Raw genomic sequence first — 23,930 nt, 5'->3', positions numbered from 1 at the left:
ATAAATTATTCAAGGTTATCGGAAGAAATTTGAGAGTTAATGTATTTAAACTAATTTTAAAGTAATTTATCCTCATTTATTCGTTGTATATTATAATTTGAAAAATGATTTTTGATATACATGTTATATTTGAAGAGAGGTCATTAGTAAATAACTTTATAATTACGAAAATTGTATATATTTTAAACTATTTTTTTTTTATGAAATCGAATTTTCATTTTCAAACTTGCTGTTTATTGTTTATTATATTTTCAAAGAAAATAATAGATTAGATATCAATTTGATCAATGAACTTTTAAAACTTTTATCAATATTTTATTTAAACTCCAATTAATATTTTATTAAAAAAAAAATCTTGTTTTTAATTACGTTATTTCAGATTTAATTTTTATGTACAATTTTTTTTTTTTTTATTTTTCTTGTGGCAAACATGTACGTTATAGAAATTAGTCGCTATCTTGATGACTAATTTGCTCAAAAGTATATACACGTCTAATTACGCCCATATATACGTATGTTTTTTGCACTACTTACATTAATTGTCACTATCTAAATATGTCACACTAAACCTAATACTTTATATAAATTACGAAATAATTTTTTTTTTTTTTTAAAAAAAAAGGAATTTTCTTATAGAAAAATATTTACTTGTTACAAAAAAAAAATTGGAAGGAAAATAATTGAAGAAAAATAATTTATAAAAGAATGTTTAAAATAATTTTTACAATTTAAAAATAATATATTCATAGCTTCTTCGTACATATATATATATATATATATATATATATATATATATATATTTGCCTCCGAGTCAGTAACCTTTTGCGGTGTTGTGGTCTCGATGCGAAAAGATTTCTGCGACTATATCTCTTGTCTTCATTTGTAATATTAATTAATCTTTTCCTATTTTAAAATGAAGTAGCAGAATAACAATTTTTCTCTATCGTTAATTTTTCTCTTTTGACATTCGTTGAATTTATTCCTCTTTTCAAGGATTTTTTTTTTGCAAAAAATATTTCTTTTTTAATATCAAATTTTGCAAATTTTTTCAAAATCGAAGTGGTAGAAAAAAAAGAGTTTTTGCACATAATTTCATTATTTATACATATATATTGACAGTGTAGTAAAATCACGAGGTTAGCTTGAATCTCGCTTCATAAAAGAATGAGTATTTACTTAGGGTAATGTGGAAAAAGTGGCTCACGTTATATCCTGGAGAAATTCAAGGAAAAGGGAGAGACTGATTATAATTTTTCAATAGACTCTCTCTCTCTCTCTCTCTCTCTCTCTCTCTCTCTCTCTCTCTCTCTCTCTCTCTCTCTCTCTCTCTCTCTCTCTCTCTCTCTCTCTCTCTCTCTCTCTCTCTCTCTCTCTCTCTCTCTCTCTCTCTCTCTCTCTCTCTCTCTCTCTCTCTCTCTCTCTCTCTCTCTCTCTCTCTCTCTCTCTCTCTCTCTCTCTCTCTCTCTCTCTCTCTCTCTCTCTCTCTCTCTCTCTCTCTCTCTCTCTCTCTCTCTCTCTCTCTCTCTCTCTCTCTCTCTCTCTCTCTCTCTCTCTCTCTCTCTCTCTCTCTCTCTCTCTCTCTCTCTCTCTCTCTCTCTCTCTCTCTCTCTCTCTCTCTCTCTCTCTCTCTCTCTCTCTCTCTCTCTCTCTTGTCTCTCTTCTTTTTTCGATTACGAAAGAAGGTAACTTTAATTGTAATAATTATTTGTGTCAATACTGCGTATATGACCGTTATTTGACTCTGTGACTTTAACACCTCCTGTCGATTAACACATCAAAAAACGCAATACGAAAACTTTCTTTTAAAAAAAAAAAAATCTAACGATATTTAATTTTAAAATAACGCTTTTTGCGATGTGAGGCAAAAAAATTATGTAATATTTCAAAAAAAAAAATGTAAATTAATAATAAGTCTTAATAATTCAATTACTAAATTTTTTAATTAATTATTAATTTTTTTTAACAAAAATTATTTTAATTATTATATGGTAAATTAATTTACCATATAGTAAATTACCTTTTTTTGGTTAATTATCCTTATTTTTAACTGCTAATTATTACATAAAAATATATTACAATGTCAATTGAGTAAACTAAAAATTGTTTTCTCTTATTTTTCGCTTCCATCGATGTGTGTATTTATTTTGCTAAAATTATTAGCCTCACTTGAATATATATAATTGCGTCGACGTGGTATTCTAGAAGCACATTTAAATATATATATATATATTGTAGACAGGAATTAATAAATTAAAGGCATTAATACGTGAGCGCGCAATTGTAGAAAATACAGGTTTTGAAAAATAGAGCGTAATTATGCTGTAATTTTCTTTATAATACAAAAATAAAAAAAAAATAAATAGGTGAAGCCAACAATGTGTGTATATGTGTATCGTATATTGTTGCGTAGAATAATAAATTTTCAAGTATTTACTTATAATTATTATTTCAAGTATATTACTTTACAATAATAATTTCAAGTATATATATAGCACAATTTATTTTATTTAGAAAAATAATTTAAAATATAATAATAATAAGAGTAAAAACAATAATAATAATAATAATAATAAGTAGAATAATAATTTCAAATATATATAGCATAATTTATAGTAAAAAATATAATTTTTTACGATACATATAGAAAATAATATCAAAAATATATATTTAAAAATTGCAATATTTGTCATATATCTGTAGCAGATTGGTTCGTATATATATATATATAAGACAAGGAGAATAAATAACGTGTTGACAGGAATTATTAATCGTCGTTGAGGATAATAAATAGGCGTCGTAACTAAGTTGATTAACGTTTAGAAGCTGTGTGTGTGGTTATACTTTCAAAGTCGATTATATATATCGTTATATCTCTCGTAATCAAAACCTTGTTAGTTTCGAAAAAATTATCGAGAGATATAATCTGTCTCGATTTTTGTTTTCGCAAAAAAAAGTCATCTAATTCAACACAAAATTATTATAATTAATTTACTTATAAAGGTATTTTTATGGTATTTTTTAGGGCGATAATATATCTTAGATTTGATCCTATATATAGATTTCGATGATTTTTTTATGATAATCTCATAGGATTTATTTAGTACTTACTTTCTATACTGATAAAGTTACCAGGTGTTGTATTTTACGAGACGTTTCCTCTTTTTTTTAAGAAAGTTTACCTGATTAAAAATGTAAATAGATATTCGAATTTATTAATTCATCGGTAAATTTCCGCATTTTTTTTTTTTTTTTTTTTCATTGTTTACCGATTTTGCAATCTCTTCTTTTAAATTAAAATATGTGGTAATATTAATTTCTATTTTTATCTTTTATTAATTGATTTCCAATATTTTTCTTTTTATTGAAATTGTTTTTATAATAATTTTATAATTTATTTTACGAAATTTTTATGAGCCAAAAGTTTTGAACGTTCAAATGAACAAAATATTGAAAATTACGAAATTGAAGAATTCGACTTTATCTGTAAATTATTAAAAATTATAATGTCAATGTAAAATAAAACAGTAAATTAAACTAATATTAAATTAATAACTTCTTTTTAGATATTTAAAATAATATTTTGTAATAAAATTCGTATTTAAAGAAGTTATAAAAAAATGTTGTTCATTTTGAACGTTCAAAACTTTTGGCTCATTAAATTTTTAAGTTGCAAATATTTTAATATTTAATTAACTATTCATTTATTAATTAATAATTATTTATTTTTAATTTATTAATTAATATAGTTATTTATTATTAATATATTAATTAATAGTTATTATTATTAATTATTTAATTAATTTCTAATATGCCATATATATAAGTTAAAATGAACGAAATAATTTTTTTTGTCTATAAATATTTTTAAAAACTATTACGTCAATAAAAAAATTACATTAAATATTTAATTATTAATGTATTTTTGAATACAGAGAGCAATATTTTTTATAATAAAATTTTGAAATTAGAAAAGTAGTAAATAAATTTTTGCGTTTGTTTAAATGTTCAGGACTTCAGGCACATAATTTCTAATATTTTAATATTTAATTAATTATTGATTTATTAATGAATAATAATAATTATTAATTATTGATTTATTATTTAATAACAATAATTATTAATTATTTAATTAATTTCCAATATTTCCTTTTTTGTTAAAATCGTTTTTACAATAATTTTATAATTCATATATTACGAAATTTTTGAAATTCATTGATTATAATTTATATTAATTTGTTTGTGATTTATTTTCATTATCTTAAATTAAAAATCTTAAAACTTGAAGGTAAATAGAAATAATTAGGATATCAATGTATTATAGACAATATACTAGTATTTAAAAGAGAGTGAGAGACGGGAGTGTTAAGTATGTTAGGGGCAGGGCGATTAGGTTGCATCTGTCAGTGCGGGAAGTGAGTAAATTTATTAGAAGTGGCACGATGACAGTGTCAGGTGTGAAAGAGATGCGTGCGTTTTGTCATATACCAGGTAAAATCTATTTTTTATCTCTATATAGTATATATTTTTTTGCAAATGTGTATTTTTTAATTTAGAAAATTGTTGATCGAGAAATGCACATATATATATGTGTAGAATCATAAAATGAGGGTGGGGATAATATTGAAAGGGGGACGCGTGAACGATCCGCGACGACGCCGCGTGCATCAGTAAAACAAGGGCGGGGATTCCCCTCTCGGCCAATCGCGAATCAGTTTAGAAAGTACGCTCACCTACGGACTCTCTCTCGCGCGTTCGTTGTTTCACCTGCAGACGCCATGGTCGTCATGACGTCATTTTTTTTTTTTTTTTTTAAACTCTCCTCGCACTAAAGCCAGACAGTCGTCTGCGCATTTTATATATATGCATATATGTGCATCACGAATCAGTTACAGTTTGTTCTAATAGAACGTTGGAATTCCAATTAGATTTTGCATCGAAATAGATTTTTCGTTTTTTGAATCAGAATAGATTTTTTCGTTTTTTTTTTTTTTTAATAATCTTAATTTCGTATTTTTAACCCTTTGGAGTATTTTTCGAACACTCGGGTCTTTTTGATCCAATGTAAAAAAATTTTCCATTCTTTTTGGAGTAAAAAGTATATATCTTTTCGATTTTAAATACTTGGTAATTAGTGGAAATTACAATTAATTTGTGTAATTACGAATGATTGTTGGTGGTTTTTAGAATAACATATATGTGGTTTGATTTTGAATCATCGAAAGAAAATATATATAGAAGGCAATTATATAAGATTCTGTAATATAAGTAAAAACCATTCACTTCTTTATTATTATTATTATTTTTATTATTTTTATATACAGTGTCTTTGAACCAATTCTGAATGCCGTAATTTTTGCCGATAAAACTTACGCTACATAAACTTTTTCCTAAATGCTCTTAACATTATATATATATATCTGCGAAACGGATAACGTAGTTTATTAGTAATTTTTTTCGCTAATTTATATTTTACAAAGCAGTGATAACTTATGAAATAGATGTATTATAAATATGTTGCATATAGCAAAACGCAATTTTTGCGCAAAAAGATAATTTATTTTTTCAAAATGATTTTTTTTTATATATAACGGAAAAAATTTATTTGATTCAAAAATACTCGGTTACCTATTTTATCAAATAATTATTTACCAAATAATTGAATTAAACAAAATTGTATTTGAACCAATAATTTCTGTATTTGAAACAAATATATATACTATTTAATTGACTTAAATACGTCGGTGAAGTTCACATAACGTTTATGATCAACGATTGAGAAGAAAAAATATTTTTCTATGCAAATTATTTATCTAAAAATTTTTTTTGCAACGTTTCTTGATCAATAATTTTTTGAAAAAAAAAATTGTAGGCAAAACATTAGTTATTTTTTGAGTGAAAAATATATTTTTTTCAATCGTTGATCATAAACGTTGCAAACTTCGCCAACGTATACTTAAATAATGATTATTTAATACAAATATTTATTTAATACAATTATTTAATACAAATAAATATTTATTTGATAATAAAGTATAATCGATTATTTGAATCAAATAATTTTTTTTTTTTGCAGTGCATAAACGTGTTTTAGTAGTATATAATAGATTATTCAAAAGCTCATCTTCATAATCTTCATGACGCTATTAAAAAAATATATTTTCAACGCTCTCGTGGAACACGTTTTGCTATACGTGAAGAGTGCATAATTTCTCCACACTCTCGCATATTGGGTCTCTCTCTTTTTTTTCTCTCTCTCTCTCTCATGGGCACACACTTTTTGACTTGAGGCGTGCATTATATTCCTGGGCAGATTTTTAGAGGGTTAGGAAGAATATCGTTCGTCCGTTTTACGAGAGCTCTATAAAAATCTTATAATTAGATTTCGGTCTTTCGAAGGTAATTTCCTTGAGACGGGGGGTTGGGCCCCTTTGGGAATAACCTGGGCGAATTTTCGAGCTCTATATTGAATTGCAAAATACGATCTTTTTTTTTTTTTTTTTTTTTTTTTTATATTGTAAATGTGCGCGCATCTTTAAAGAGTTGTCTAGGTCTAGAATTTTTTTAAGCTTTTTAATATGAATCATAAACCACTATAATTAAATATCCCATTTTGGCAATTAAACATTATGTTCATTTGCGTTATTTTTTTAATTTTATGGTCGTTTTATTATGATTTTTTGAATAATGAAGTGTCTTATTGAAATTTGAATTATTATCGCGGTTCTAAGTAAGTTTTCAGTACTATATTTGTTTATAATTGAATTATTTTATGTATTTATAATCGTTTTCTAATTTTTGCACTGTGAGGCGCGAATTTTTGTCATGGTTAAAAAAATAGGTGCAAATATATTTTATTAATTAATTTTAACTAATTTAAATTAATGATTGACTTTTTGTTACAAATTAGTTAAAAGTTGGCAAAATAGAATTTTTTTTTTTGTTCGTAAATTAGTTAAAATTTATTAATGAATTTGCAAAAAAATAATTTTTTTCGCGAAGGATAAATTTTTTTTTCAATTTGCAACAAATTAGTTGAAATTTAATACAATAAATTAGCGAAATGAATTTTTTTTGTGAATTAGTAAAAATTTACCAATAAATAAAAAGAATGTTTTTTCCAAATTATTTAAAATTTACTAATAAAATTATCGAGACGAATTTTTTTTTGTTGTTGTCGAATTAGTAAAAATTTACCAATAAATTAGCAAAAAGAATTTCATTTCCCCCAAATTAGTTAAAATTTACTACAAAAAATTAGCAAAAAGATTTTTTTTTCAAATTATAGTTAAAGTTTACTAGTGAATTAGCAAATAGAATTTTTTTTTCAAATTATTTAAAAGTTACCAATAAATTTCTTAAATTAAGTTTTTTTCTCAAACGATAAATTTTTAACTAATTTGCAATATTGAATGATTTTTTGCTTCGAATTTGTTAAAATTTACTATAATAAATTAGCAACACGATGTTTTTTTTAGGGAATTAGTAAAAATTTACTAAGGAATTCGCAGAAAGAATTTTTTTTTTTTACAAATTAGTTACAATTTATTAATAAAATTATCGAGACGAATTTTTTTTGTTGTTATCGAATTAGTAAAAATTTACCAATAAATTAGAAAAAAGAATTCCATTTTCCCCAAATTAGTTAAAGTTTACTACAAAAAATTAGCAAATAGAAATTTTTTTTCAAATTATTTAAAAATGACTAATAAATTCCCAAAATGAATTTTTTTTTCTCAAACGATAAATTTTTAACTAATCTGCATTATTGAATGATTTTTTGCTGCGAATTTGTTAAAATTTACTATAATAAATTAGCAAAACGATTTTTTTTTTAGGGAATTAGTAAAAATTTACTAAAAATTTCGCAAAAAGAATTTTTTTTACAAATTAGTTACAATTTATTAATAAATTAGCAAAATTTGTAACAAAATTTTTTATTGGCGAATTAGTAAAAATTTACTAATGATTTCGCAAAAAAAATTGTTTTTTTTTTGGAAATTAGTTACAATTTACTAATAAATTAGCAAAACAATTTTTTTTAGGGAATTAGTAAAAATTTACTAAAAATTTCGCAAAAAGAATTTTTTTTACAAATTAGTTACAATTTATTAATAAATTAGCAAAATTTGTAACAAAATTTTTTATTGGCGAATTAGTAAAAATTTACTAATGATTTCGCAAAAAAAATTGTTTTTTTTTTTTTTGAATTAGTTACAATTTACTAATAAATTAGCAAAAAAAAAATTTTTTTTCGTGAAATATTAATTTGAATTATTAAATGACTTTTAGCTATATATGAATATATTTAAAATTGACGAATGAATTACAAAAACTATTTTTCGACTAAATTAAAATTATTACTATAATAAATCAGCGAAACGAATTTTTATTTTCAAATTATTTAAAATTTTCTTAATGAATATGCAAAAAAAAAAAATTAACTACAAATGTTTATGAATTTTAATGAGAATGACACATTTTTTATGAATAAAATAGATCCTTGAAAAATAAATTGAAGATAGTAAATTTCGATAGGAGTTTAGAATATTTGATCATAGATCATAGAATTGCCCTCGGTTATAAAATATGAGATTTCTATTTTTATATTGTTGATAATTTTACATTGGATAAAGTGGTGGACCAATGACGAGTCTTACGCGATTATTGGCTAGATTTATCTCAATACATATATATATATATATATATATATATATATATATATATATATATATATATATATGTTGACGCTATACTGCGCCTGATCCTGATTCAACGCACTGAGAGAACACAAAATCCCTCTCTGTTGAAGAGATTAACAGAGGCTATCCCGCGAAACATAAAAGTGGGGAGGTGCAATAAAAAGAGAGCGATACTGAATCGCTATTGGTCTCTGGTATACGACGCGCTCACGCCCCATTTTATTCATTGCGCGCATCTCAATATATATTATTCTCTTTGCCCCTCGTCTTATCAGCATCCCAACAGATTCATTTCTTAAAATATATATATTTTTTTTGAATATTTGACTTTTTTTTTTTTGTTAGAAAAAATTTTCGATTACAGCTAGCAAAATTTTTTCAGAATACAAAAAAAAGGTTTTTTTTTCAAATCAAATTGATTTTGTTGGTTATATATTTTATCTGTGAATAAGTTAGTAAATTCGAGATTTCACTGAACTGATAAAAAATGAGAATTTTAGGAGACAATTTTAATATTTGTTCTTTAGGTTCTGAGATTTCCGTATTCGATTACGAGAGGGAGAGAGAGAAAGAGAGACCCTCTGTAATGATACAAGACGATAGTATCGCATATCTTGTAGTCGTGTTTATGTTTGACATGCTTCAATCGTTCCAGTGATTCATCATTGCGGATCTGATAGAATCGATAAATCGAAAATTCTTCAGCAAAAATAAAGATGTTAAATTACTTTTCCCTTTTTTTCGTTATATAATTATTTTCTTCAAGCAAAAAAAAAAAAAAAATGATGATTAATTTCTAGTGTATAATCGTATTTTATTGGATTATCAATGTTTAGATTGATATCCTCGAGAGAAAGAGATTTGCGACTTTTGATTGAACACAACATGCATTTGACGTGTTGGTGGTTATTTGTTTTACAAAAGGAAGGGACATAACTCATTTTGAAATGAAATTCCCTCATCCTCGAAGCGCATAAAACGCGAGATGCTAACCAATTGACGTTTCTAAGAAACTCGAGTTAAATATTGTGTATATATTGTACGTTTGAAAGATTTGTGCCGATTATATCGTAACCATTGTTTTCGAGATCATCCATTGCACAAGGTATATATGGGAAGACTTTTTCCTGTTTATAATATCGCAAATCCTTTTCGTTACGAGAGCAAAACACTTCTTCACATAATTAACCAATTTTCTCCTTGCGAATATATATATATAGAATACAAGTTTTCTAATTAGAATGAAAATTAAATGAAATTGGATCCTATTTGAACCGGGAAAAAAAATTACAGAAATTTCATTCGATAAAATTCTTGTTTTTAGTTTTTGTATTTTTATTTCTTTTGTAGTGAATTATTTAGGGACGCATAAGATAATTTTTTAGAATTATGCATTTTAATAGAATTTTATTCTGTAGAATATTATTTTTATTGAATAGTAACTTAAAAGAATATTTTTACAGAAAGATAAATTGTATAGAATTTATTTTAAAAAATATAAATTTTTTATTGTACAGAATTTTTAATTTATTAATTTTTTGTTTGAATTTTTTTGTCTAGACGAAAATCAATTTGTTTTAAAATTAATAATATTCGAAGATGCAAATATATTTTATTGAATTCTGTAAAATTAAAATTCGGTACAATTTTTTTTTCCTGCAAAATTAAGATTTTTTTTTTAAATTACTAGAAAATAATATATTTTGCAGAATAAAATTCTATTAAAACATAATTCTGAAAAAAAATTAATTCATTTCATTATTTTCTGTTTGTTCTGAAGAATTTTAACAAAGTTGTAAATTAAAATTACAGGGATTATTACGATGAGGGATTGTCATTTTTTAATTGTAGGGTATGTGTTTCAGCGAAACCTGTGAAAGAGATTAAAAAGGGCAATAATTAAAGCAAGAGAGAGAAAGAGAGAGAGGAGGTTAAAATGGCTACCTGTATCATCTCTTGGAGAGAAATATTGTATATATGTGTTAAGTGCTTCCTTTTGAGCGCGCACCAAGATAAAACACGTAGACAGGCATTTAGCGTGGCAAAAATAACTGACTTCAACTTTGGTGTATATATCGAGGGCACGTGCTCGAGTAGTATATAGCAATACTTGATGACTGTACACGCAACATTATGACACTGATACACACACCATAGAGGAGCAAAGATTTCACGCAACCGGAAACCGCGCTTCTATACACACCTTGTTTTCTCCAATTGTTTCAATTATTTTGTCCCCAAGATAGAAATCTACTGTTTTTTTTTCCAAAAAAAAAAAAAATTTCGCATGGTTGTCATTCAGGTAATTTTTATTTCCTTCACTTTCGAAGTAGAGAAATAAAATTAAAAATTTCTCTATTTTGACATTATATAGAATGTTTTAGAAAAATTTAAAATTTTGAAGAGATGAGTAGCATCTTTTTTTTTGTGTTGAATTTCTGAACAAGTTTTTCTTGGTCCAGATGATATGGGATATATATTTTTTTGTTTGTTGTCATACCCAAGTCAAGTGAAGGTAACACCCCACAAAAATTGACAGGGTCTAGAAAAAGATTTCCAAAAGATCTATTAAGTGAGTTTGAGAAAGGTTTTTGCTACTGAGTTTTCAGTTTCTCGCATCTTTCGACACTATATATATAATATAAAGAAAAAGGCCGCATTGCAGGTAAAAAGGTTCTGATGGCACGAGCCCATAATACACAAACCATCACACTTTTGAAAAATCTCTGCAATTCACTTTTATAACAGAGATGTTGTTCAGTTCAAGTTTTCAGTTTCTTTCTTTCGTAGATAAACCTCTTGGAAATGTTTTTATTTTAATTTAATAATTCGATTTTTTGAACAATTACTCTCTTTTTTTTGGGGGGGGGGAAATTAATTATTAGAAAAAAAGTGATTAGTTTTTTTTGCCTTTAGATTTATAATTTATTTTTTAGAAGTGAATTTTTCTGAAATTTTTTTTTATGAACAACTTGGAATATATTTAATTTTTGAACGACCCCACAGGTTCTTCTTTTTTTTTGGACATTTATCGTGTCCTAAGTAAACTTAAAAGTACGTTTTCAAAATGAGGGAGAGAATCAAGCTTTTTAGTATAATAATAATAACCCAAGTCACAGGAAACGAGTTTATATTCTTCAAACTCGCGGGCAAACAGAAAATGACGACGACAACTCCTCTCTCAAGTCCACTCTGTTATTGACTCTTCAACTTTACTCATTCGAGTATTGGACCTACTCAGTTCTCTTGCTCGGGTCATCGACTTTCTTTCTTCGTGGAACCTTTAATTTAATTTTCCTTTATTTGACAAAGGACCACATATATTCCTCTCAAAGGTGAATTCGTTTCTTGGAATTTATGAAAATTATTATCCTTATAATATCTTTTATTATAAATAGAAAAAATTTAATTGCAGAATTTTATTCGATTAAGTCTGATAAAAAAAAAAATAATAATATTAGCTTGTAAAAATGCGAGGAATGATAAAAGACTAAATAAAAACAGTGCACTAATAATAAGGTAAAAAAATATAAAGTCTCAATTGGGGACAAGGTAATCTCTCAGCACCATACTGAAAATGACTCTTATTAATAATTTTATGGGGTAAAATAATCGGTTCCATTACACCGCGGTAGAAACGACGAAACATTGCTTTATTTATAAATATATATATATATATATATATATATATATGAGTGAGTTTTATATATATACATGAAATATATAATGTCGGTTTTGCGCAAGCAGTGCACTTTGTGCTTTAATATATATATATATATAGTAAAATAGATGTATCGTCGAGTGCCATAATGCGCTTGTCGTTCACGTATCATTATCCTCGCCGGTGCCTAGATAACGTTGTTGCAATCGGCGCAATTATATTTTTACGATCCGAGCCAAGGCCTCTATTCCGTGACTATTAATGTACTAAGGTATAACACCGCACGAAATCCGAATAACCTAAATACTTCGATAGCAATAGATATGTCTTTTCTTTTGCCGAGAATATTAGTTTATATATTTCCCTCTTTTATTATTATATTCGTTTTAGAGTGAGAGAAGAAGCCATATACTTTGTTATACTCGTTTTAGTTTCAAGAAAAAAAATAAAGAAATTTGCTTTTAGAATTTTTAAATTGTCGAGAGATTTTCCCGATTTCCATGAATGAAATTTCTTTTGTAAAATATATTATTTCTTTTTATAATTTTCTATTGGCGGCTAGATAAATTTTTTACTGAAATAGTAAATTTTTGGCTTTTTTAATTACTTTTTTTTGTCGTTTTTCGTTTAATTGAATCTAATTCGGATTTAGAATACAATTTACTAATAGATTGTTTAGATATAAAATTATTTTCTCATTTTTTGATTTTCGAAATACTAATAAATAAATAATAAAATAAAATTAGAATGACATGAAATTTCATTGAATTAAAATTTAGAGAGAGAGTATTGAAATCATGGAAATCAGTTGCATTATGCACTTTACTTTCCAGTGAAACTTTTAATTAGAATGATTTTCCAATTGTGAAATTATTTAAGAGAAAATAGTGAGTTCTTTTTTTTTATAAAAAAATTCTTTTTCTTCACAAAATTTTTCAAAATAAAAATATTTTTTCTGTATTTAATATAACAAAAATATAGAAATTAAAAATTAAAAATTAATAGTAAATAATAAAATTGTAACAATTTTTAAATATCCTCACTGCAGTTCGATTTTTATATTACGAAACGTCAGAATGTGAATTAAATTAAAGAAAGTCAATTAGAAGAATTTATTATTATTGATTCGGCTTTAGTCCAATTATTAAAAAGGCTTCGTTTGAACATTACATCATTATCTCTCTCTCTCTCTCTCTCCCTCTCAACTCTTATGTAAATAAAAAAAGAATTTTTTTTTTCTTCAATGCATTTTTATAATAGAATGATTGTCAGTTTTTTTATGATGGAAAAATATTAATAACAATAATATTACTCTGAAAAGTGTTGTGAAAAAAAAATTTTTTTTCAATTGCGTGAGAAACAAATGTTAACAAAAGTATTGTCAACTTTTTCATAGAATTTTTCTTTTTTGTTTCTACTTTTTTCTTTTTATTATTATTATCATCATCTAAATTCTATCGTAATAAATATTTTCGCATTATAATTAATATTCTCTATTCTTTTTTTTTTTTAAATATGATTTTAAAATCACATAGTGGTGAATCATTCTTCCATATAAATTTTCTTGAACTATTTTTTAATTTAAAAAAAATATTGTAAATTTTCTATATTTCATCTTTAATGTGAAATATTTTAGTCATTTAACAATTTTTCTAACGATTCTTGATTATATATCATTGTCTGGATTTTAATACCAAGTTATATTCCATGATTTCACACAAACATTAAGTTTAAAATGTCATTAAAAATCTCCATTAGGTATTCAACGCTTCTGCTTTTAAAGCATTGAACGACGATAAAAAAATGTGATTAATATCCGTCAATAATGTTAAGTTGTTACTACTTTCTAAAATTAAAATATTACAATAAATGCGCGTAATAAAAAAAATTTTTTTTTAATAATTTTTAATTTACTGTCAATTTAAAAAATCGTAAATTATTATTTTATTTTTCTTTAAAAATTAAAAATTTCTGCGTACAATAATAGAATATAATTTCAATTAATTTGATAAAATAACGAATTTTTATTATTTTATATTTATATAGCGTCTACTTGAGAAAAATTTCGAGAAAGTATTTACTATATTTTGGAGGGTATAAAAAAAAAAAAAAAAAAGGTGTGCAGTAAATAATTTTCGATGTTTTATTGTTATTTCGATATTTAGCCTCTACCTTTAATATTACACAAAAATATTAAGTTGAAAAGTCGCTAATAGAAAGTTGTAGGGATTCTTGATGAGTTTATAGAGAGCTATTTCCCTTTTGAAAATATGGTTATTATGAATAGGTTCTTCTAACTTTTTTTTTCCTTCATCTTTTCCCTAACTTAGAGTCTCCAATGTCATAATATTTTCATTTTGAAAAATTTACTTTTGCAACTCAGGTAGTTCCATAAAGTATTATTATATACCTTTTTAGATTCCACAAAATATATAAAATAAACTACCGTTTTCGTTATATATCTTAAAATCGAAACAAATTTTTTTTCAAAATAAATTTAAGATAGATTCTAATCCATATTGGAATAAAACTAATGTCCTCTCTATCCTATTTAACGTTTTTTTTTTATCTTGTTAACAAATTCTCAATCCAATTAACTAATTTTCTTTTCATCTTATTAAACTAATGATTTTTTAATCTTGTTTTATTTATTAAAAAAAAAAAAAAAGAAAAATTATTTTTCTAATTTGGTTTCTTTGAGAGAAATTAAAAAAAAAATGCGATTGACGAAAGAATAAGTAGCCTTTAATTTATTATACTCGGTTTGCGGTTTAATAAATCTCCTTTTATAAGTTGGTGCGAACTTAGATAATTGATGCTCGCTCATTTCATGAGGAAGTTAAAAAATTTCTTCCGTGTTACATCAATACACGCATTGCTGACGCCGTTATATCAAAAATGATTTTCCTTAGAAATTATTATACATATATATACACATTATCACAATCTTTATAAACTCTCCGCACAATGAATATTTTATCTCATTTAACAAACATTCGATTAAATCTATCCTATTAAAAAAAAAACAAACAAAACCATTTGATTATAAATCAAGTATCATTAGAGATTGTCGTTTAAAACTAATTTATGAAATAAGTTTCAACTCAACTTGATAGATATCTAATTTTAATAATTTTTAACTACATAATAATTCATTATCGATTACCATTTTATAATATATACTTGGATTTTTATTTGAAAGTTTGTTTTTCAAATTAATAATAATTTAAAGAATAATAAATAATTCTGCCGATGAAGGATAAAAATTGAATAAATGATTAATTAACTGATTATTGAATATTAATTATCAATTAACTTTGAATATTTTTTTTAATGAATTGTTTCTCAATCGAACATTTTTTTATTTTTCATTCTTTATTTTGAAAATAAAATTACTTTTTTTTACTTTATGTGTGAAAAAATTAATTTTTACAGTTTAGAATTATGAAAGGATAAATTAAAACAAAGTGCTTAAACTTGTTTATTGTTTGTTTAGTATGTTTTAAAATGATTTTTTTAAAAATCTTTTTAACCTTTTTAAAAACATTGGAATCTTAGAAAGGAGAAAGAGAGACAAAATTCAATAAAATTTATATAGTAATGTCCCGGTTACACCCTAATATTAACATTTTACAAACTATGGTCAATTGTAACGGCTTACAATATTATAATCTATGTATAATAATTCAAAGCCCCATGAGAGAGAGAGAGAGAGACTCTTATATATACGCAAGACTAGCAATACACTTTCAATCGTTTAACTCGAGCAATCATTAAAGTAATTGCGTCTTTTAACGGACGTTAAAATGTTGTTCCTAGGTTTTGCAACAGTTTCCAAAACAATAACTTCGCACCGCGACGATTCAGTATAGGTTATGTACGTTCTATATTTTCTTTTGCATTCCATTCATTTTCATGTTACATTGCAAACTTGGAAAATATCTCGACAAAGCTTCTGTCGATTTGTATAATTTTTTTCTCGTATTTAGAATTTTTTTTTGAAATCGTTTATATTTCAAAGGAATAAAAAAATTAATTTCTGATGGAGTCATAAATTTTGCATTTTTTTGGGACATTTTTGAATTTTAGAGTTTTTAAATGTGTAGTAAAAAAAACAGATGTGTTTTATTTTCTATTATAAATCTTGAATTTGCATTTTTGCGTCTGTCATTCGCAACTACATGACAACCGTAATGCAATATTGATTTATTGTTGGTCATCTCTCCTATGGACATGTTATTATTTCTTCGAACGTGACTTTTAGATGATTTCAACCTTGAAGGGGATGTTGGGTTTCTTATTTTCTCTTAATTTTTGGGTAAATCTAAGTGGGATGTTCTTGCACGTGCCGACCGCATGTTCCTAAATCTAAGCAAAAAAAAAAAAAAAATTTAGCTTCCGTCCTTGAAAATATTTTCCAATTTTCCTACAATCAAAAAAGAATTTATAAAGGATATCGAAAAAAATTTCAACTCTTAATAATTTTTATTGAAAAATCCGAGGAAAAATTCTAATCCTTTTCGCCATGGTTTTAGAAATTGAAAAATAGGGTCTTATATTCTCACCTGTTCAGGTAAAGGAATTTTTTTTTTTGGCAATTTAATTTATTTTTCTATTGAAATATATTTCTCAGGAATTTTTTTTTTTATTTTTTTTTTTTTTTGCAAACGAAAATCTCTTTTTTGTGAATCATTGCGGAAATAAGCGTTGTGGAAGAAACGAAACGGTGATTATATTCCGCGCTACAGAGACATCATTGTCGCCCGTGGAATACAATTAGCAGTAAATTAGCATATGCCATCGGGGCACCGATAATAAAATCCCGCATATTACAATGATTGCATCGGATTTTACAATGGCGTTGTCGACCACAAATTATTAATTTAATGGCCCGCGGCTTGAACGGTAACGGGGGAATTATTACGACTCGGTGAGCAATGGAAATATTCTCATATATACTCACAAAACTATATATGCGTATATGTTGGAAAAAAAAATGGGAAAATGAAAAAAAAAACACGTGAATGTAAGAGATAGAAAGAGAGAAAGAGTAGTGGTAGTTTGTCTGCTTGACGATAGTCAAGTTTATTTCATTGCTAAGATGCTGATGGCTTCTTGTTAGTTTTATGGATGTAACATACTGTATGTAATTCACACATTGTCTCATAGTTTAAAATTCACTGATTTTTTTTTTTTTTTTGTTTTATCGCGCGACAATTTGTCTTCTTACTCGAAATTATCCTATAAAAATCAATGTGATTAGAATTTTTATTTTTTTATTTAATTTTACACGAACTTTTATTTAAAAGAATTTTATGTAATTCGAATTTTGAAATGACGGAAATTTCAATTTGTCCGAAATTTTTTTTGATTTGTCGGAAATTACAATTGTCCGAACAATCGACAGAAATAATTCGGCGCAATTTTGAAAATTGACCAATTATAAATAATCAAAAAAAAAAAAATCGTGATTGGTCAATTTTAAAAATTGTGCCGATTTCGTTTCTGTCGATTGTTATTTGTTCGGACAATTGTAATTTCGAAGGAATAAAAATTCGTACAAATTAAAATTCAGTCGAAATTTGGGAATTAAAATTCCTTTCCTTTAAAAATTGATCGAATCACATAAAATTCGATTGAATTTTAATTGCATTTAAAAATCTGCCAAATATGTAAATATTCGGTATAGCTAAAAATTTTTTGTTACATTAAAGAATTGTATAAAAAGAAAAAAAAAATTTGAGAAAATAATTTTTATTTTTGAATTTCTTTTTATAGGACTCTCTTTGTGAAATGGAATGACAATCAATTTTCGAGTTCTTCAGCCTCCTCTTTTAGTTTAGTTTCTATTGCAGTGGAAAAGCATAACATTGTGATAGCGACACGAGAGAGAGAAAATGCAAGATATTTCGGAGGTTAAGTCGTGTCGCGCCATCAAACTTCGAAACGGAGGTTTCGCCTCTTGACGTCTGGCGCGAGTTTCATTCGCTCGTAAACGCGTCTCGTAACTCGAGGCGTTATAGACATCGCTCGGGTATATAAACGTCTCATCCTATGTACTTACCAAAGCCTCTCTTCTCGTTCTCTTTCTTATATATATATATATACATTTACTCTTTCTCTCTCTCTCTATATATATATATATTGCAGGGCAAGTTTTGTATATATGAAACGCTCACATGAAATATAAAGGCCAAGATGTATCGAATGCACACCCTTTTGCGAATTGTCTCTATGTTAGTGCATCGCATACCTATATGCACACACACATATATAGACACACAAATACATATTAACTCGTAATACATTTTAGCCGCGGGTCGCTCGTTCGCCAACATTATATCGTGCTCTATTATTATATACCGTGTACTCCAGCCATCGTCTCCCAATGAAATTCCAAGCCCTCCGATTGGATGAACGACGGACATAACTTGGTTACATCCCACCAAAAGTTTTACTTCGATGCATCGCGAATCTCTTGTCGATAATAAAAAAAAAAGAAGGTTGGGAGGGTGCATGAATAATCGTTCAAAAATTATTGTATTTTTTTCAATATTTCGAAATTTGTAATTCTTTTTGTATATTTAGCCGAATTTTTCTATCGGTGAATTTTTAATTGATCGAATTTTTATTTAGTGGAATTTTTTAATTAAACCGAATTTTCATAACAAAGAATTTTTAAGTAATCGAATTTTTATTTAATGGAATTTCTGTATTAAACCGAATTTTCGTAACAAAGAATTTTTAATTGTTTTCATTTAACAAAATTTCCATATTGAATTACTGAATTTTTGCTATGAATTAGTTAAATTTTTTTTATCAATTCGCAGATTTAATTTCTAGAGAATAGAATTTTCACGCTGGCTCTATTCTATTAGAAAATATTCATAAAATATAAATAAATGAAATATACAACTTTCTGCATTATATTATATATGGTATAAAGTGATTTATGTCACATTTTGTCGAGCATTTGGCATTAAAGGGTTAACATTATTGAAATAATCGGTTGAACTTGGCCCTTTGTGCCTCTCTCTCTGTCTCTATTTTTCTCTCTTTCTCTCTCTTTCTCTTCTCTCTTTTTCTCTCTAGAGCTTCAAAGCACACAACTGCACTCTTGGCAATATATCATTTTAAATTATGAACGATCATCCGCCTTGCGTATACTCACTGTCCCTTCGCGCTAACACATTCTAAACTATTCTTGTTTCATGCCCGAGAAAGCTCCCGTGAGACAAAAATTAATCTAAAACAAGTGTTTTTTTTTCATTTTTCATAGAAACAAAATTTTTGCAGCTGGTTCAAATCGAAAAATTTCTATATTCTATTAAATTAACTAATGGTAAATATTAATTGAATATAGAAATTTTTTGTTTAGGGCAGCAGCATCAAAATTTTTTCAGCATTGATAACAATTTTTTTTAATATCAATTTATGATGAGTATAGGTAATAATAAAATTAAAGTATTTCAACAAAAATATATTTAACTAATTTATGAGAATAAATTCGCAAGTTTCATTTATGTAAATTGTTGGGTTTATTGCAAAATTTTCACAATCGGTCATTAAAAACTTAATTTCAACATTGCTGAGAAATTCTTGGATAAATAAAAGGTGTGTGCTATTTTAATGTTGGCAATTTTCTGCATATTAGAGCTCCTACATTTTCATTCTTTTGTCGAGATTTAGAATGGTGAAAGGAAGCTTCTGTATATATATATATATATATATATATATATATATATATATATATATATATATCAAAAATTTGCGACAATTTTTTTTTTTTTCATTATTAGAGAACTCATTTCTCTGTTTTAATACCAACATTTTTTCGCATATTAATGAAAAAAAAAAAAAATTTCTCTGTGGAAAGAGAAATAATGGAAATAAAAATATAACGGTGGGGAAATAATGAAAATAAAGGGATATAATAAAAGTGAATAATAATTTATTCAAAGTAGAATAAAAATTATATTGAAAAAAGAAAAAAAAAATTTTTTTTCGCCAAAAAAAAAAAAAGGGGGGAAATTATTTTTGCGTACGTAACACACACCTGTACCCGGGCGGAGACCTATAACCGCAAACGCTTAATGCATGCTCTCTCGCAGACAACGCAACCGGCCAGACGAATTTTATAGGCTGTTCGAGGTTTGGCTTTAATAGCCGAATTCCTCGTGCACACACCGGCATTCAACCAGCCGGATTACAAGTTCCTCTTCTTTTTCGTTCATCTCACTCATCTTTTTTGGCAACACACAGCTCTTCTTCTTCTTCTTCTTCTTCTTCTTCTTCTTCTTTTTTTTACTTTTGTATATAGTATAGATGTGCGAGATTATATCCCTTACGAATAGAAATTCTCTTTTAAAAATACGACCAAAGGTACTTTTTTGAAAATTAAATGATATGGTATTTCGCTTTTACTTCCCAAGTGTAACGACTCTCTCTCTCTCACTCTCACACTTTCGGGGTGTTGGTTATAATTATTACAAATTTCATGCTGTGGTAAAATATTGCCCACTCTCACCTGGCGTCTAAACTCTCATATCTCGCCAGAGATTATTTTTTTCTAATTTCTTCATTTCAAATATACACGAGAATTTGAGAATTCTTCTAGTGGAGAATTTTTATTTTAACTTTTTTTTTTAAATAGAGTCAAATAGAAACTCTTTAAATTGTTTATTTATAGTTAAATTAAAATTCGTTATTTTTTAAATTAAATTTTTTATGAATTTTTTCATTAAAAAATTCGTTTAAATAGAAATTTTTTTAAATTATAATTTTGCGAAACAAAAATTCGGATGAATAATAATTTGGATATACATAAAAATTTGGATGAATAATAAGTTGTTGAAATAATAATTTGGATAAATAGAAATTCGGATAAATAATAATTTTGCTAAATAGAAATTCGGATAAATAATAATTTGGCTAAATAGAAATTCGGATAAATAATAATTTGGCTAAATAGAAATTCGAATAAATAATAATTTGGCTAAATAGAAATTCGGATATACATGATAATTTGGCTGAATAATAATTGGGATAAATAATAATTCGGTTAAATAGAAATTTGGTTAAATAATAATTAGGATAAAAAATTTTGTTAAATCAAAACTAGAGGATATGAAAAATTCGGTTAAATAGAAATGCGGATAAATAATAATTTGGCTAAATAATAATTAGGATAAATAGAAATTTTTTAAAATAATAGTTCGGAGAAATAATAATTTAGCTAAATACGAGGCTAAATAATAATTCGGTTAAATAATAATTCGGATAAATCATAATTTTAATTAAAAATTTATTGTATCCAATTGGAATTTTATGTTAGAAATTATTTTTTTCAAAAATTCATAATTTGTCGAGAGTTATGTTTTCATAATTTTTTTTTGTCTTGGCTTCGATTTAAGAAGACCAAGTGCTTGGAAATATCGAGGGCTCCTATATATTTTTTTTTGTTGAATCGATTCACTATAGTTATAAGTATACATATATATATATATATATATATAGCCAGGAAGAGTATATGTCTCGCGGTTGGTAATATCAAACGCGACGGTGCCTTGTACGGATTCTGTTACTAATATGCCTTGGAAACACAGGAACCCTTTCGTAGCATATTATCCGATACCAATAATGCGACTAATCAAGTTAGTCACTCCCTTAAGCTGATATGCAGCTTTATATTAGCCTCGCCTATTAACAATCGTCAAGCATAAAATAAAAAAATAAAAAAATCACTATATTCAAAAAATCTTTTTTCCTTATAAAAAATTTATAATATTTTTTGTAATTTGTAATAATAATTTTCACATTTATATAAAAAAAAATTCTTTTTAAAAAAAAATATTCTTTTTTATTAGAAAAAGAAAATTTATATTAAAAAGAAAAATATTGGAAAATAAAGGAGTAGAAAATAAAATATAAAAAAGGGTTAAAAATCGATTAAATTTATTTATCGTGAATGGGATAATAAAATGAAAAAAAAATAATAAATAATAAAAAAATTGGTATTTTCTCAATGTAATAAATGCCTCGCGGTGCAGCTGCGTTATATATACTCTCTTCTTTGAAAACGCGCGCGTTCGACTTTTTCCACACACGGGCACAACGAAACTCCTTTAAAACCGCAATTTTCTCAAGCCAGGTACAACAATTAACGTAATCGCGATATAAATTATTTATGTATACACGTCACACATCACAACAGGCCGGCGTATATTGCAGCTGCGTATATCTTTTAATCGCCATTGTCCTTTATGAACCATTTTATGAACTTCCACTCTCCTTCGCTTATATATATATATAAAGAGAGAATAAGAAGACGAAGAAGGGTTTAAAGTAAATTGAAATATGAAAATATTACCCACTAAATCCTAATCGAAAGTGTCTGTAAAAAATCTCTTCTCTCTTTTTCTAATTTTTATGGATCTGATAAAACTGGGGCGCATGAGTTTTCCATAAAAATAATTAATTAGAATTTGTATTTTTAAATATTTTATTCCTAATTTTTTTTCATGATTTTTCGAATTCGAAGACTGATTTTTTTTTTTATACGAATTTTAACAACCGAATTTTTGTTTCGCTGCATTTATAATTTCGAAAAAATGAAAATTCGAACTAAAAATTTTGTTTTTTTCGTATAAATAGAAATTCAAATTAAAAATTCGTCTATAAAAAAAATATACATTTTTAATTATTAAATTTCTTTATTTAGAAATTATTTTCTTATTTTCATTCCGAAAATAATGGAAATAAATTCTCTTCAAATGTGCGTGTTATAAATTTGTTTTCGTGTATAATTAATGAATAGAAAATTTATGGAGTTTCAATAAAACTAAGGAATCGTGCTCATTTGGTATGGTGCGCGAGATTTCCGGCGGATGTATAATACACACGTTTATTTTAATGTAATAAATGTGAGGATATAAAAAATAAGGGCAATATTCTTGCGGGTAATTCTCTCTGTTTTTTTTTCTCGCGCTCTTATTTCCTTGAGGTTTTCGTCTTGATAAGAAACAAGTTGCTTGTTGTTATATATATATATATATATATATAATACACAAAAAAAAGAAAAAAAAAACGTGGGTTATTTCTACCACGAGAGAGGTTCGATGTCATGTAAAGCGTTCCTTGCACTTGCACACGCAGATATATACGTTTATAATGTGCGCACATACGATGACGAGGTCGCGTGCTGACACCAACCTCGCCAAAGGGACCTTAAGTCTGTGGTGGCGACGACGAGAAGCCCCTCATTTTTTTTTTTTTTCTCTCTTTTCTTGACGGTATCTCGTTTCTTTCTCGATTACGCGTCCTCCGCCGCGCTTTACACCTTTGTGTTTCCTTGCTTATATGGACGCACAATCTCTGTCAGTCCTTTCATATATTCTTCGTATTATTTTTTTTTTATATGCTTTATCCTCAAAGATGAGCTCTCAATTTGTCAAAGATCATCGTGTATGGAACTCGTGTTCTTCATTTCTTAGTTTGCATAATTTATTTCTCATTTAATTGTTACCACAAAATAAATTAATTATAATTTTTTTTTCAATTTTTATTTTGAC

The 23,930-nt window shown here is 26.1% G+C and overlaps 1 protein-coding gene across 5 annotated transcripts in view; it reads left to right on the top strand.

The window, feature by feature from the left end:
• Positions 1 to 23,930, top strand: part of LOC127287470 (protein dead ringer) — a 125,018-nt gene that overhangs the window by 1,077 nt on the left and 100,011 nt on the right. The window lies entirely within an intron of this gene.

This window comes from Leptopilina boulardi, unplaced genomic scaffold, assembly GCF_019393585.1.
Source record: "Leptopilina boulardi isolate dan_hultmark-lab unplaced genomic scaffold, ZJU_Lbou_2.1 LbouV2_370, whole genome shotgun sequence".
Classification (NCBI taxonomy): Eukaryota; Metazoa; Arthropoda; class Insecta; order Hymenoptera; family Figitidae; genus Leptopilina; species Leptopilina boulardi.
Note: the sequence above shows the minus strand (reverse complement) of the source record. Positions and strands in the feature narration are given on the sequence as shown.